The following is a 17,357-nucleotide window of genomic DNA, read 5'->3' as shown; positions in this document are numbered from 1 at the left end:
GCTATGGCCATGCTCGAAAACGTTTGCTTTTGTAGCAACTGGAGAAAACAATTGTCTTTCAGAACTCTTGTTGTCTTACTCGATGCGAAGCCGTACAATGAGCTCTTCAACATTCATCTCCTTGCGTTTGTGCTTCAAATAATTTTTGAAATCCTTCCAAGCTGGAGGTAGCTTCTCAACAATAGCAGCCACATGGAAAGATTCGCTCAGAGTCATCCCCTCTCTGTGAATCTCGTGAAGAATCACTTGGAGTTCTTGAACTTGGCTGATAACCGGCTTTGAATCCACCATTTTAAAATCCAGAAAATGGCCTACAAGAAACTTCTTGGCTCCAGCATCCTCGGTTTTGTACTTATTGTCAAGGGATTCACATAGATCTTAGCTGTTTTCTTTTCACAAAACACATTGTAGAGCGAATCCGCCAATATGTTCATTACATAGTTTCGGCATAAGAAAATAGAATTATTCCACGCCTCCACTTCCCTGGCAGACTCAACATCTCCCTCACCATCTTTGAGTTTAGGAGCATCCTCAGAGAGAATCTTGCCAGGTTCAGCATCGTCAAGTAGAACAACATCTTTTTCTGCCATCTTTTGAAGTACACACCAGTGAAATTCTCAGGTTTTTGGTCATGAGTAGCCGGCACAGCAACAAGAGCATCACGTAGGACAAATTGAGGGCATGAGGGACAACAGAACTAGTTTCCTTCAACATGTTTGTTTCCGAAGCCATATCTGAAAGTATGCACGTAATGAGATTATGTTCTAAGTTTGTTGCACAATATATATATCGAATGATAAAGTACAGTAAACTTTCGTAAAAAAACAAGTGAACTAAATGGTGAAGAAAACACCATAGAGCAAAGATTAAAGTAAACAAAACCAAGGCCTGTACGAAGTACAATATCCTTAAAACAGATTCGTTCCTTCCTATATGTGCTTCGAGGATCATCTTGGACGTCTGTTTCCCATGATACAATGGAACAACCAGCAGTGACTTAGCACGAGGCACTACTACAGCGAAATAAACGTACCTTTACTTTATCACCGAAATTTAACGAAGACCAATTGAAAAGCTAACAATATGAAATGCAAGAGAACGCTTGAAAGAGATAATATTTTCTTGTATTTGAAATGAGGAAATTAACACACTATTTATAAGCCCCAAAATGCACATTAAGAGTCATGCAAGATTAATTAACTCAATTAATCTTCCCATTAACTAAAGAATATGAAAAGCCAAAAGTTTTCAATTAACTCAAGAATGTGCAAAGTCAAAAAGACACTTCCACAATAATGAGACACAACTAACTCAAGAATGTGGAGAGTCAAAAGACACTCCCACATTCATGTGACATAATTTTTACTCAAAATCTAAATTTGATTCAAATTTCCAACAATTTGAAAGTCATATTTCGACCCAGACTGTTTCGGGATGCCGCTAATAACCAAGGAATGAAAAATGTTTTTCCTTTTGTGGGGTCTTATTTCAATGAGAAATTGATGAGTTGATCCACCTACACGTCTTGCTTTTACTGCTATATCGGGAGTTACTCCACGCATTTCTTGAAATAAAACAGATAGTGGATTTGTTTCTGTATTTTGTTGAATTTTTTTCAAGGCTATATAGATAATTGTTAAGCCAATGATTTTTTTCTTTGTTCCAGAATATGGTTAACCAACATGTTAACTAATCGATTACAATAAATTATATCCTAAAAGGGGTTTAAGAATCAGTTTTCTTTCTTTTTATATGGGCTAAAATCACTTATTTTGGCTTTTTACCCCATATTCTTTGGTGGATCTCGAAAAATATGAAAGTCTCCCTCAAGCCATACATTCGACTTTCACCAATTACGACTTTCCGCAGAATTATATATGTATCTATGAGATCGAGTATGGAATTCTATCTACTCACTTTAAATTGAGTATATTTTTCCCTCCTTTTCCTGTTAGGATTGGAAATCGTGTATTTTATATTTCCATACGATTGAGACCTTGGAATTCTGAAATAGTGTAAAAAAATGTGAATCAAATCATTTCTATTTGACTCGGACCTATTCAAAAAAAAATCGAGGTATTTTGAATTCTTTGTTGACACGGGCAAAGTCGGGGAAAACCTCTGAAATTATTTCAATACTGAACCATAGACATATAAGAGTTCCGAATCGAATCTCTTTAGAAAAAAGATCTTTTGTCTCATGGTAGCCTGCTCTAGTCCCTTTAAGAAACTTTCGTTATTGTGTTACCCATACACTTCACATGTTTCTAGTTATTCACATGAAATCATCAAATGATACAAGTCTTGGATAAGAATTTACAAAGCACTAGAATGCCCTTGTTGACAATCCTTTACTCTGACAACATTTAGGGTTCCTTGAACAATGTGATATCTCACACCGGGTAAATTATTCACCCTTCCTCCTCGAACAATGTGATATCTCACACCGGGTAACTTATTAACCCTTCTACTTCATTTTTGTATAATATAAATTTATTTTTCTCTCTATCTTTTAATATCATTCCTTAAGTCCCGTAGGTTTTATCATGTAGAATTTGATCATTGAATTTTACATATTCACTTATTGCTTACTCAAACACTACTATTCTCGCATACTTAATTTTTCTCTCAGGACTGAGTTAAGCATTGGAAAGGTAATCCCTATAACACTTCCGGTTCCCAATGACATTTGTTCGTCCGAATAAATTCAGCTCGGCTCACACCCGATTAGCAAAGCTCTGACCGACCCAATTCGTACCAACTAAAGGATCTTGATTATTTTGGCTCATCAGACTAAACCCCAGGTACATTAAATTTTTGGTATCATCAATTGACGTCGTCTGTGGAAAATTTTAAAAAAAGAGACAAGATGAAAAGAGGAAGAGGAAGACGTTGAGACCATGGAATAGGTTGAGAGCCAAACCAAGAAAATGATAACGAGCTTGAGAAGAAATAATCATCATGAATGGAAAAGGAGAATGCCCAAACTCTAGAGAAAATGAACTCCGAGCCCCACCCAAAACAATCCAAGGGTTCCGCCTTGAGCTCAATCTCCACCTCGAGGAGTTGTAAATATGATCTCATAGGGACTTACTGATGGAGACTCCCATAGAGCAAACAAGTCTAAATTTCAGAAGATGGAAACTTAGAAATCAAAGACAAAAAAGTCCGAACCGAGCCGATTGGACCTGAAGATTTGCGAGGGTTATATGAACGACAAAATGATACTTTGGTTATTCGAGCGATGATAGAAAATTATTAAGTAGCACAGATATTTGTGGACTCAGGCAGCTCAGTGAATGTATTGTTTAAAAAGGCCATGGATCATATGGATTTGGGAGAATATAAAGCGGAACCAGTGGTCACAGCCCGGTTCAAATTTACAAGACTCGTTGTCAATCCTATGGATATGATAAACTTGCCCTTATCTTTGGCTGAGGGTAATACTAGAAAATAGTAAGCTTTATTGTAGTAGAAGCCTCTTATATTTTGGATCGGCCTAATATGACCAACTTCATGCCAATAGCATGTGCCCTTCATCAAAAAATTAAGTTTCCTATGGGAAAATCAGTACAAGAATTCAAAGATGATCACAAAGTTGCCCAGAAGTGTTATGTTGAGAAAGTTCGAGTAGAGAAAAAATCAGCTCAAATCGAGAACCTGAGCCAGACCTGGGAGCAAGGACATGAACACTTGAAGTTGATAGGGGAGACATCCCAAGTTACCACAGAAGAATGTTGTAAAATGATTATCAAAAACTCTAGGTGAACCAATAAAAGGTCGGTTACTTGATTGTCTAAAGAAGAACAAAGATATATTTGCTTGGTTGGCCTCCGATCTCATGGGCAACCGACCAGATGTTATGAAAAATCGGCTAAATGTAATGCATGATGCTCGACCCGTGGTGCAGAATAAAAGATGTTTCGGCCAGAGAAGGATGCAATTATACAAAAGCAAGTGGAAGAGTTGTTGAAGGCAGGCCCACATTAAATATGTACAATTTTCGAGTTGGTTATCTAATGTTGTTTTTGTGCCTAGATCATGCGAAAAGTGGAGAATGTGTGTGGACTTTCGAGACCTTAATCAATCTTGTCAAAAAGATTGTTACCTTCTGCCTCGAATGGATCATCTGTTCGACTCTACGGTAGGAAACAAGCTATTATGATTCTTATATGCCTACCAATGGTACCTCCAGATCCCTCTAGCCGGGTAGGATATGAATAAGGCCAGTTTTATTAAATCTGATGTAATTTTCTGTTATGTCGTTATGCCTTTTAGGCACAAAAATGCTGGAGCAACTTATCAAAGACTCATGGATAAAGTTATAAAAGATCATATCGGTCGTATAAAAAAGTTTATATGGATAATATTCTGATCAAGGTTGAAGATGTTAGAGTAGGTGCGCGTCGAGCCAAGTGTTGGCGGAGTGTTCATAATAAAACTCTATGTATAAACAATCTTTATTTTAATAATATTTGAAATTATTGTCTTGGCACATCTTTATTGGTATACCCATGCTAGTTGCAAAGATAAAGTCCTTTAATATACAAATAGTAGAGATGCTCATATGATAAGTATTATGAAACTCGTATTTGGAATACTGTATATTATAAACAGTTCCTAGTCTATTAAGCCGCCGCTAAGAAAGATATAGGCCGCTCGAGTTTGAGACTAGTATCTGCGATGTGAATACCATGTTTAATTGGTAGGGGACATTGTGATGTCCGAGCATGCAGATAGGTGCTCCTGTTAGAGAGCACTGAACAACCCTCCATTCAGGACTTTTCAAGTGGTTCTCACTTATCGAGTGGAAATGTCTTAGTTTATGGTTGTACACCATTAGTCCTTATGAATCGGGACAACATTGATACTCTATATGCTAGCGTTGCACTTTGAATTGTTTACCGACTCATATGCGGTCATTAGGTGGCAAGGTTGGGTGTTTTAGCGAAACATAAAGGAATCGATGCACTGTAGTCGGGGATTCACCGCTTATCTTCGGGTATGGATATCCTATGTGTATGTTGTAGGAAATCTCTGATCAGAGTGTTGGTGGTAATTATGAAAGCGGTTTCATAGATTACACCATCGATGCAACTACGACATGACACATAGGATCGATTCATTGACAACTCTCAAGATACCAATAGTTGTGAAATCGGTCGGGATATATGAGATGAAGGGACCGTACTATACGCTAACCATAATAGAATGATTCTTGCAGGCACTATCATTTGATACCTAGGGAATCATGTAAGCGATGTTCCTAGGCATTTAACATGAATGGTTGGGTACTATCAGACTTGATTTCTGACGTTCTTAGTATCAAGGAGTTGATAAGTAAGAATGGAGCAATTGGGGTATGCTCATATAAGGACATGTTTAGTCCCGAATCACATGGAGATGTGAACCCACGGCTAGTTGTTTCATTGAACCATTGAGGGCCACACAAGTGCTAACTTTCTAGATCCCGTTGAGAAGTAAAAATAGTTCAATATGTTAAACGGCTTATAAAGGAGTTTATAAGCGTAAAGAAAAATAGAAGTACAATTTATATAAGAGTAATGTAACTTTTAATTTGTGGAAGTATTCCTAAATTAAAAATTGGCTAAATAAACAACGTATTTGAAAATTGTGATTTTCATAAACATAATTGTTGACTAAATTAAATTAATTCAAGTGTTGAATTAATTAAACACTAGTGGGCCTAGTAGAGTCCAAATAATTAAATTAATTCAAGTGTTGAATTGATTAAATAATATTGAGTCTTGTAGAGCTCAATATGAAATAATTATTTAACTAGTGGGTTTGAGTAAATTCAAGTAAAGTTTAAATGGTTTCAAATGTGTTTGAAATATTTAAATAAAATTCCATGGGCTTTGTAATTGTTACAAACCCAAATAGAATGCATGCATGGAAGGTGAAAGGTTGGAGCTACTTTTTTTCAATATCCAAGGCATGGCATGCACATGCTTAGTTTTTCTATTTCATACACCAAGAAAAACACTCCTCTTTCTCTCCTTACCTTAGGTGGCCGAAATTTTCATCTAAATATTCTCCCAATTTTTGTTCTTCAATTGTTGAAGATAATATACTTTTCTCAAAGAAAAATGCCTTACATTTTCTAGTGCAATTGTAAGGTGGATCTTCCTTGTTTGTGGTGTTCGAGTAGGTGCCCTTCGAGTCAAGTGTTGGCCGAGTGTTCACAATGAAACTCTATGTATAAACAATCTTTATTTTAATTATATTTGAAATTATTGTTTTGGCACATCTTTATCTGTATACCCATGCTAGTTGCATAGATAAAGTCCTTGAATATACAAATATTAGAAATAATATGAGATGCTCATATGATGAGTATCATGAAACTCAAATTTGGAATACTGTATATTCTAAACAGTTCCTAGTCGATTCAGCCACCACTAAGAAGGATATAGGCCGCTCGAGTTTGAGACTAGTATCTGCGATTTGAGTACCATGTTTCATTGGTAGGGGACATTGTGATGTCCGAGCATGCAGATAGGTGCTCCTGGTAGAGTGCACTAAACAACCCTCCATTCAGGACTTCCAAGTGGTTCTCACTTATCGAGTGGAAATGTCCTAGTTTATGGTTGTACACCATTAGTGTAATGCCCGAGGTTTTATTTTGTAATCTGAAATGATTAATTGATAATTGATGTGATTATAGACGGAAAGGAATAGACCAGGGAAAACAAGAGAAAACATGAGATATGTGCGAGGACAGAGAGGCGCGCATATGCGCGAGCATGGCAGAGAACCTCGCGTATATGCGCGAGAAAAGGGTGCGCATATGCGCGAGCTAGTGAACTTGACAATGCCGAGACAGTAGGTCTCGCGCATATGCGTGGGGTCAGGGCGCGCATATGCATGAGCAGAAGATTTTGATGCGCAGAGACCAGTAGATCTCGCGCATATGCGCCGATGATGGTCGAGCATATGCGCGAGACGTGCTGCACCAAGAGGGAGCCACCTATCCTTGCCATGCATGATATATATATATAACAACATTCATTCCTTCAGATTTGAAGATGAGAAGATCGAAATTCCATAGAAAAATCCTCCAGCTTTTCTTTTTAAGAATTTGAGTGTTATACAAGATCCGTCCGTCTGATCTTCGATCCGAGTTCAGAACTGTGTTCCCCTCGACAAAGGCTTCACAAGGACGAAATTTTTCTTATGTTTAACTATGATTCGAAATTATGATATTGAAGAAATCCTGATATTATCTGTTAGTGAGACTGTTGTAATCGTATAATCGAAATCAAATTAAAGAACAGACACAGTATGAGATTGTTATCATTTTCAAATTGAATTTGATTGAGAATATACAGATTTGGTTTCAGATTATGTTTGTTAATCGATTATGAGTTGAGATTTGTATCTGCTGATATTGTATTGCTGAGTATATTGAGATTGTGATTGTAATATCCCGACCTTTTTGTCATGTTTTAGTTATGGCGTTATTTATGATTTATGGTGATAAGATATGGTTTTAAATATTTTTATGGTTATGGTGGGAATGATTATTGGTTATGGTTATGGATGTTGTGATGGTTATAGATATGTTTATTGGAATGGTTAAAATATGGTCATTGTTTATGGTTATTGTTTTAATATTATGTTCATAGTTGGTGATGATTATGGGAATGAATGGGTAGAATAGAAAGTCCATCTTGAGCCAAACAGGAAATGGAAGTGCAGAACAGTAAGAATAATGTGGCAGTAGTTGCGGTTTTTAGTATAATGTTTTGTATATTGATCCAATTGATGTGAGGCCACTTTCATTGGAAAGATAAGATATAAGGCTATAACTTTCATGTTTTGAGTTTGGTTTAAATCATTAGGAAAGACGAGCCAAAAGTGGCCCGAAGTGTGTCATGTGCATCATTTGTCCTGTATTGACACATGTTAGGATATTGAGCATAACGTTTTACTCATACCTTTAAATGATCTGAAATTTGGAAAGGTTCAATACAAGACATAGAGCTACAACTTTCTAGTTTACCACTTTTTCTAATTATGAAGGGAAGAGGCGTTTCGGAAGCATTCTTGGACGGAGCCGTGCGCAGAACGCTGGCCATGGCGTTGGCGCCTACGCGCTGCCAGGCAGTGCCGCGGCACTCCCAGCGACGTAGAAAAGGCACCGCAGTGCCAATTAAGTGGCACCGCGGCGCTAAGCATGCGAGATTGTTTTTTTTAAAACACGTTTTTAAGGGATTGAAGGCTTATAACATGATTCTAGAGGCTTCTACTTCATTCTAACATTCTCTCTTTTCCTTATAATCGATTCGTGCCATTTTCTCTCTAGTTTTCTCTCCTTCAATCTCTACTCCAAGTACAAGGATTTTAGTTGTATTCTTAGTGGTTTCTACCTATTCCTCCAAGTTGTAAGGTAAGGGTTATATTATTTTGGAGTTTAGAAGGGTTTGGATGGTTGAAGGGTTAAGTTGAATGGATGAATTTCTTAGGATAATGTTGATGATTGTTGGTTACTCTTGTGTTGATGTTTGTAGGAATCATTCAAGTTTATCTTAGCCACCATATTGTTGGATTGGTTGTAAGTAGAAACTTTCTTTTCAAATGCTCACATGATTTTTATATGTATCAAGCCATGTTATTGTTAATCAGCTCCTTCCATTGGTATATAATTGATATGTATATTGTTATATGTTCATTGTTCAAGCATTTCCATTGAATTCATTGATCAAGGAGCTAATACAACATTGTGCCTACCAAGTGTTTGTATAATTGCCTCAATGAAATTTCCTATGATCAAAGCCAAGGAATGATAGTTATTACATGCATGTCATTGGCCAATCACATGATTATGAGTATCTCTCACAGTTTTGATATATTTATATATCAAAGAGATACTATCCACAGGTCACAGGTCACAGAACTATCATTTCCTTTCCTTTAATTCATGCCATGAAATACCATCCATATTGCTTTGTTACCTATCTTTCATTGAAGATGGTATTATTCATTGTTCATTGCTATTGATTTATTGTCCATTGCCATTGCTTCATTGTCTATTGCCATTGCTATATCCATATTTCAAACCAATCTCATGTATATGTACTTGTTATGTATAGCTTTCTGCTTACTGAGTTTTATCTCATTCCAGTTAATGTCATGTGATGCAGGTGACAAAAAGGATTGAAGCGGATCGTCCAAGGGGAAGAAGTCATATAAAAGCCAATGGGAAAGACTTTTGATCATGTCACTTTTATTTTATTTTGGGTGAACATGAGAAGTTTAAATATTGTCATATTTTGTAAAATGAATTATGGGGTAAAGCTTATGTTAGTTTGTGGATTTCTTTTGGTAAAATGTTTTGTTTACATATTATTTTGTTCTTTCCCTTTTTATTTCAAATGCTTCCGCGCATATTTTCTTTTAAATTTAAAAGCATGAGAAGGGGGTTGTTTTAATTGGTATCAGAGCGAAAGTTCTTCGGACCATATATGACTTCTTCTACCTAGGACAGTCCGGTATGTTTTCGATCTTGCATCTATTGATTTTAACATTGAGAATTGTTTATATTTCATTGTCATTGTTGTATTCTTTCTTCCTATCTATGTTAAAGTGAGCATATGTGTAGGATATGCCTCCCACTGATAAGACTGCAAAGGTGGTAGATGAATTCAGTAAGTTATTGAAAGAATTAGCTAAAGTCCATGGCGAACAAATTCAACAATTATTGAGCATGCAAACTACGACTCAGGGGCGTGGCCAAGGAAGAGGTCAAGGCAGAACGGAAAGTTCTGAAGATGGTGCATATGATCGTTTCAGACGTATGAACCCTCCGGAGTTTATTGGTGGTCCTGATCCACTAATTGCTCTAGAATGGATCAAGTCATTGGAGGCCATCTTCGATTATCTGAAGTTCAATGATCAAGACAAGGTTAGTTGTGCAGTTTTTATGTTGGTCAAAGCAGCACGTATTTGGTGGGAAGCCACCAAGGTTACAGTGAATGTTCGTGAATTGAAGTGGGATGCATTAAAAGATCTTTTCTACACCAAATATTTTTCTCAAGAGATTAAAGCGAAGAAGGTGAAAGAATTTCTCGAGTTGCGACAAGCTGCCATGACTTTCAATGAGTATACTCTCAAATTTAAAGAAGGTTGTGTCTTTGTGCCTTTTATTGCCGAGAACGATAAAGATAAAGGAGAGCACTTTCTTCGCGGCTTGAGACCTGAGATTCGGCGAGATGTTCACATGGCTAAAGTGGTTGCTTATCAAGATATTGTTGAGAGGGCACTGCTAGCTGAACTTGATGAGCAAGAGATTGAAAAGGAAAGATAGTTGAGAAGACAAACCTTTCAGGCTAGGATTCAAGGTGTAAGTCCTTCTGGTCGAGGCGAGTTCAAAGGGAAAGGCAAGTTGGAGCAACGTAATAAGCCTTCTTTGCCTTCATCAGATACGGAACGACCGTTGTGTCCCAAGTGTGGAAAGCCACCCAAGGGTGAGTGTTTGGTTGGTAGTGGACGATGTTTTAGATGCAAGGAGTTGGGGCACACGGCACTGAAATGTCCTATCTTATCAGGCAAAGGAAAAGTCCAAGGAAAAATTTTTGCTATGACGAAGAAAAGTGTTAATCCCGATTCTACTGTGATATCAGGTAATATTTTAATCTGCGGCAAAGAAGCAATTACCTTGATTGACACTGGTGCAACCCATTCTTTTATGTCTGAAGTATTTATGCATTCCATATCTGTTGAATCTACTGTTATGCCATTCCACTTCAATATTGTGCTGCCCTCGGGGGATGAAATTTGTCCCACTAATATTATCAAGGCATGTTCTGTACAAGTGGGTAATAGATTACTGTTTGCTGATTTTATTGTTATTCCGATGGTTGCATTTTATGTTATTTTGGGGATGGATTGGTTATCTGCTTATCGTGCGGTAATGGGTTGTGTGGGCAAGACAGCGAAGTTTTTAGTAGATGACCATGATAGAGATGTGTTCGTTGGTCTAGGCTTTTCGATTGGTATTCCTATTATTTCTTGCCTTCAAGCTAATAAGTTGTTGCACAAAGGTTGTATGGGTTTTCTAGCTTCAGTGGTTGATGTGCGAAAGGAAAGTAATTTGCAATTACAGGATATTGATGTGGTTCAAGATTATCCTGACTTATTTGCTGATATGTGTCTGGATTACCACCTGATCGAAAGGTGGAGTTTGTTATTGATTTAATTCCAGGTACAACTCCAATTTCCAAGGCTCCATACAGAATGGCTCCTACTGAAATGAAAGAATTGAAGACTCAATTGCAGGAGCTATTAGATAAAGGTTTTATCCGACCTAGTTCCTCACCGTGGGGAGCTCCAGTGTTGTTTTTAAAGAAGAAGGATGGATCACTGCGATTATGTATTGACTACCGAGAACTCAATAAGGTAACTGTGAAGAACAAATATCCTTTGCCACGTATTGATGATCTATTTGATCAATTGCAAGGAGCGGCAATATTCTCAAAGATCGACCTTCGGTCCGGTTACCATCAATTAAAGGTGAAAAAGGAGGACATACCAAAGACTGCATTTAGAACGAGGTATGGTCATTATGAATTTCTGGTGATGTCGTTTGGATTAACCAATGCTCCTTCAGTTTTTATGGATTTGATGAATCGTGTCTTTAAGCCGTATTTGGATACTTTTGTCATTGTTTTTATTGATGACATCTTGATCTACTCAAAGACACGAGAACTTCATCGTGAGCATTTGAGGATTGTGTTGCAGCAGTTGAGGGATAAGCAATTGTATGCCAAGTTAAAAAAATGTGAGTTCTGGTTGGAGCAGGTGGCATTTTTGGGCCATATTGTTTCAAAAGAAGGAATTTCGGTGGATCCTTCAAAGATTGAATCGATCAAGCAATGGTCTATTCCAAAGACAGTTTCAGAGGTACGGAGTTTTCTTGGTTTGGCAGGGTATTACCGACGGTTCATAGCTGACTTTTCAAAGATAGCTTTGCCATTGACAAGTTTGACACGGAAAGCTACCAAGTTCGAATGGACCATTGAGTGCCAACAAGCGTTTCAAACATTGAAAGATAAGTTAACATCTGCCCCTGTTTTAGTACTTCCTTGTGGTACTTAAGATTTTGTTGTATATATAGATGCTTCTAAGCAGGGGTTAGGTGCCGTATTGATGCAGCGGGGGAAAGTAATAGCATATGCTTCTCGTCAGTTGAAGGACTACGAGAATAATTATCCCACTCACGATTTGGAGTTAGCTGCTGTGGTTTTTGCTATGAAGATTTGGCGGCACTATCTTTATGGTGAGAAATGTGAAATATTTACGGATCACAAAAGTTTGAGTTATTTGTTTTCGCAGAAGGAATTGAATATGCGGCAACGGAGATGGTTGGAACTGGTAAAATATTATGATTGCACCATAAGCTATCATCCTGGTAAAGCTAATGTGGTTGCAGATGCTTTGAGCCGCAAATCGAGTTCATTATTGGGTTCCATGATTTCTAAACCTTTGTTGCTTGAATTGCAAAGAAATGAGATCAATTTGATATCTTCAGGTACAAGTGCTAGATTGTCTGCTCTAGTTCTTCACTCAACTTTATTTGATCGAATTTTGAAGGAACAACAGCGGGATGCTCAGTTATTAGAATTGAAAAGGAAGAGTGATTTGACAGGAGTTTCTGAGTTTGGGTTGAACCGTGATGGTTTATTGATCTTTCGAGGTAGGATATGTGTTCCTTTGGGTGATGGCATTCGACGAGACGTACTCACTGAAGCTCATACAGCGCCCTATTCTGTACATCCTGGTAGTACCAAGATGTACCAAGATCTTCGACGTCTCTATTGGTGGCCAGTTATGAAAAAAGATATAATGTTATTTGTTTCTGAATGTCTAACTTGTCAGCAGGTTAAGATTGAGCACCAAAGACCGGCGGGGTTGTTGAAATCTTTGCCAATACCGCAATGGAAATGGGAGCACATAACCATGGATTTCATTGTTGGGTTGCCAAGGACTCAGAAAGGCTTCAATTCGATTTGGGTGATCGTGGATCGTTTAACCAAATCATCGCATTTTCTTCCTGTCAAGACGACTTATTCTATGAACCAATATGTTGAGGCGTATATTCACGAGATTGTGAGACTTCATGGAATAACGGTGTCAATAGTTTCTGATTGTGATCCAAGGTTTACATCAGAGTTTTGGAAAAGTTTTCATCGAGCCTTGGGAACGAAATTGAATTTTAGTACCGCATACCATCCTCAAAACGACGGTCAATCAGAAAGGGTAATCCAAATTTTGGAGGATATGCTTAGGGCTTGTACGATTGATTTCCCGGGAAGTTGGGATTCTAAGCTGCCTTTGGTAGAGTTCACGTATAATAACAATTTCCAGTCTTCTATCGGCATGGCACCTTATGAAGCTTTATATGGAAGGAAGTGCCGATCTCCTCTTTATTCGGAAGAGGTAGGTGAAAGAAAGATGTTGGGCCCGGAGTTGGTTCAACAAACAACAGATGTTGTGGCATTGATCCAAGAGCGAATGAAGACCGCTCAGTCCAGACAGAAGAGTTATGCCGATGTTCGACGACGGCCTTTGACTTTCAAGATTGGTGATCATGTGTTTATTAAAATAGCTCCTCTCAAGGGAGTTATGTGATTTGGTAAGAAAGGTAAACTAAGTCCTCGATTCATTGGACTTTTTGAAATTATTGATAAGATTGGAGACCGAGGCTATCGTCTTGCATTGCCACCGGACTTGGATCGAGTTCACAACGTATTTCATGTTTCAATGTTACGTAAGTACCTTTCTAATCCCTCTCATGTTCTTCGGTACGAATCATTGGATCTTATGCCTAACCTTAGCTACGAGGAAATGCCGGTGCAAATTTTGGATCGTAAAGTTAAAGTGTTGAGAAACAAAGAAATTGGCCTTGTCAAAGTCCTTTGGAGAAATCAAGCGATTGAAGAGGCCACGTGGGAACCGGAAGAGGAGATGAAACATCGTTATCCAACTTTATTCGATGGTAAGCAAATTTCGGAGACGAAATTTTTATAAGGAGGGGAGATTGTAATATCCCGAACTTTTTGTCATGTTTTAGTTATGACGTTATTTATGATTTATGGTGATAAGATATGGTTTTAAATATTTTTATGGTTATGGTGGGAATGATTATTGGTTATGGTTTTGGATGTTGTGATAATTATAGATATGTTTATTGGAATGGTTAAAATATGGTCATTGTTTATAGTTATTGTTTTAATATTATGTTCATAGTTGGTGATGATTATGGGAATGAATGGGTAGAATAGAAAGTCCATCTTGAGCCAAACAGGAAATGGAAGTGCAGAACAGTAAGAATAATGTGGCAGTAGTTGCGGTTTTTAGTATAATATTTTGTATATTGATCCAATTGATGTGAGGCCACTTTCATTGGAAAGATAAGATATAAGGCTATAACTTTCATGTTTTGAGTTTTGTTTAAATCATTAGGGAAGACGAGCCAAAAGTGGCCCGATGTGTGTCATGTGCATCATTGCTCCTGTATTGACACATGTTGGGATATTAAGCATAACGTTTTACTCTTACCTCTAAATGATCTGAAATTTAGAGAGGTTAAAGAAAAGACATTGAGCTACAACTTTTTAGTTTACCACTTTTTCTAATTATGAAGGGAAGAGGCGTTTCAGAAGCAATCTGTGACGGAGCCGTGCGCAGAACGCTGCTGTGGAGTGCAGAGGGCAGCGCCAAGTAGCGCCGCAGCGCTGCCAGGGCCGTAGCGTTGGCGCCAGTGCCGCGGCGCTCCCAAAGACGTAGAGAAGGCGCCGCAGCGCAAATTAAGTGGCGCCGCGGCACTAAGCATGCGAGATTGTTTTTTTTAAAACACGTTTTTAAGGGATTGATGGCTTATAACATGATTCTAGAGGCTTCTACTTCATTCTAACCTTCTCTTTTTTCCTTATAATCGATTCATGCCATTTTCTCTCTAGTTTTCTCTCCTTCAATCTCTACTCCAAGTGCAAGGATTTTAGTTGTATTCTTAGTGGTTTCTACTTATTCCTCCAAGTTGTAAGGTAAGGGTTCTATTATTTTGGAGTTTAGAAGGGTTTGGATGGTTAAAGGGTTAAGTTGAATGGATGAATTTCTTAGGGTAATGTTGATGATTGTTGGTTACTATTGTGTTGATGTTTGTAGGAATCAGTCAAGTTTATCTTAGCCACCATATTGTTGGATTGGTTGTAAGTAGAAGCTTTCTTTTCAAATGCTCACATGATTTTTATATGTATCAAGCCATGTTATTGTTAATCAGCTCCTTCCATTGGTATATAATTGATATGTATATTGTTATATGTTCATTGTTCAAGCATTTCCATTGAATTCATTGATCAAGGAGCTAATACACCATTGTGCCTACCAAGTGTTTGTATAATGATGTTATGCCGTGGAAACATAATTATATTGAGTTCTGATTATATCCAGTATTGGTGGGGTTGTATATTGATATTGTACTTCTCAATAATGTCATTGCCAGATTGGGTATTGACGACTTTGAAGAACGATCAGAGCAAGACTGGTATTGATTTCATTGATCAGATTGACCTACGAAAAGAAAGGTATAAATCAATGTTAAACCGGGAAGATACGACTCGAGTTAGATTCGACTTGAGTTTTCCTAAAACCACATACTTTATTTTATTGCATTGATGTTTGCAATTCATGAGATTGATATGCTTAGTCTATTTATTTATAGCAGAGCATGTATTGAGTCATAGGCAGATGTGCCTAGTCTTTGGCAGAGCCGCCAAGACACTGGACTTTTGGGGTATCGATGTGCTTAGGAGTAGATCGACTCTTATTGCAGATATTCGATACAGAATGCCAAAGTCTGGGAATAAGAACGTACCACCATCTAGCTGGGAGAGTAGGTGGGAGAAGGTTGCGTTCTTATTCGACCGGGATCCCTAGATTAGAGAAGTGTCGAGTCAGAGATTATGAGTCTAGAGTCTGATTTACAGTTTTATATCTATTCATGTCTTTCAGATGATGATACATGTTATTGATCAGCAGTAAGATGATCAGAGGGAGGACTGAAACAGATTTGTTCTATTTGGTTGCTAACCTTTTTGATAATCAGATATTCCTCCTTGAAGAATCCCAGAACAGGGTAGTACCTCTACTAATCCGATGGATGTCACAACAACACCCATGGAAACACTGCTGAAGTGATTCCAGTCATTTAAACCGCCGACTCTGAAGGGCACTGAGAATTCTGTTGACTTTGAGAGTTGGCTTGATGACATTGAGATGCTGTTCGATTCACTTGATTACACAGATGAGCGAAGAGTTAGACTGATTGGGCACCAGTTTCATGTCGTTGCAAAGAATTGGTGGCTTACGACAAAGAGGGCTTTGGAGCATCGAGGTACAGTTATTACCTGGAGAATCTTTAAGACTGAATTTTATCAAAGATTTTTCCCAGTATCGTACAGAAAAGACAATGGGACAGAGTTTGCCAATCTGAGATAGGGTAATATGAACATTGAAGAATATGTGGTCAAATTCTCTACCTCGTTACGATTTGCTCCGCATGTTGCCGAGAATGATGAAGCTGTTGCTGATCAGTTCATTAATGGGCTGAATCCTGAGATCTTTACACTGGTAAATGCCGGGCGACCTAATAACTTTGTTGATGCCCTGAACAGAGCAAAAGGTGCAGAAGCCGGCCTGATTAGGCAGAAAGGAGCAGAAGCCGGCCTGATTAGGCAGAAAAGAGCTTCGTATGTTGCCCCAGCACCGAAACAGCAACAACCTTCAATTCCATTTCACCAACCCCCTTCCAGATTTGAGAGTGGCAGTGGGAGTAGCAGCAGTGGAAAGAAAGATCATTTGAAAGCCCGAAGAAGACAGTTCAAGAAGTCTGGTAGTAGTTCATCCAGCTCCAGTGATTCACGACAGAGCCAGAGTAATATAGGGGTCTATTGCAAAACTTGTGGAGGGAGACATCCCACAGAGCAATGCCAAGGAGTGTCTGGTAGTTGCAACATCTGCAGCCAGCAGGGACATTTTGCTAGAGTTTGTCCACAGCGAGGTTCCCGAAGATCCCAGGGAGCATAATCATCTGGATCAGTGGCTCAGACTGATAAAAGATCATATATTGTTCACTCTTTTCAGCCAGCACCTACCCAATCACAGCCAAGGCCAGGAGGAAGCCAGACTGTTAGCGAGCCTCCGAGACAGAAGGCCAGAGTGTTTGCATTGACTGAGGAAAAGGCCGAAAAAGCACCTGATGATGTAGTGGCAGGTAACTGTTCTCTTTGTGGTTATCTTGCTTATGTGTTGATAGATACGGGTGCATCTCATAC

At 38.3% G+C, this 17,357-nt stretch overlaps 1 pseudogene; it reads left to right on the top strand.

The window, feature by feature from the left end:
• The window catches only part of LOC140956609 (uncharacterized), a 50,770-nt pseudogene extending 34,249 nt beyond the window's left edge, over window positions 1-16,521 (top strand).
• Window positions 16,522-17,357: the final 836 nt, after the last annotated feature.

The sequence above is a fragment of the Primulina huaijiensis genome, chromosome 2 (assembly GCF_012295235.1).
Source record: "Primulina huaijiensis isolate GDHJ02 chromosome 2, ASM1229523v2, whole genome shotgun sequence".
Classification (NCBI taxonomy): Eukaryota; Viridiplantae; Streptophyta; class Magnoliopsida; order Lamiales; family Gesneriaceae; genus Primulina; species Primulina huaijiensis.
The sequence above is the reverse complement of the archived record's forward strand: the minus strand, read 5'-3'. Positions and strand labels throughout refer to the sequence as shown.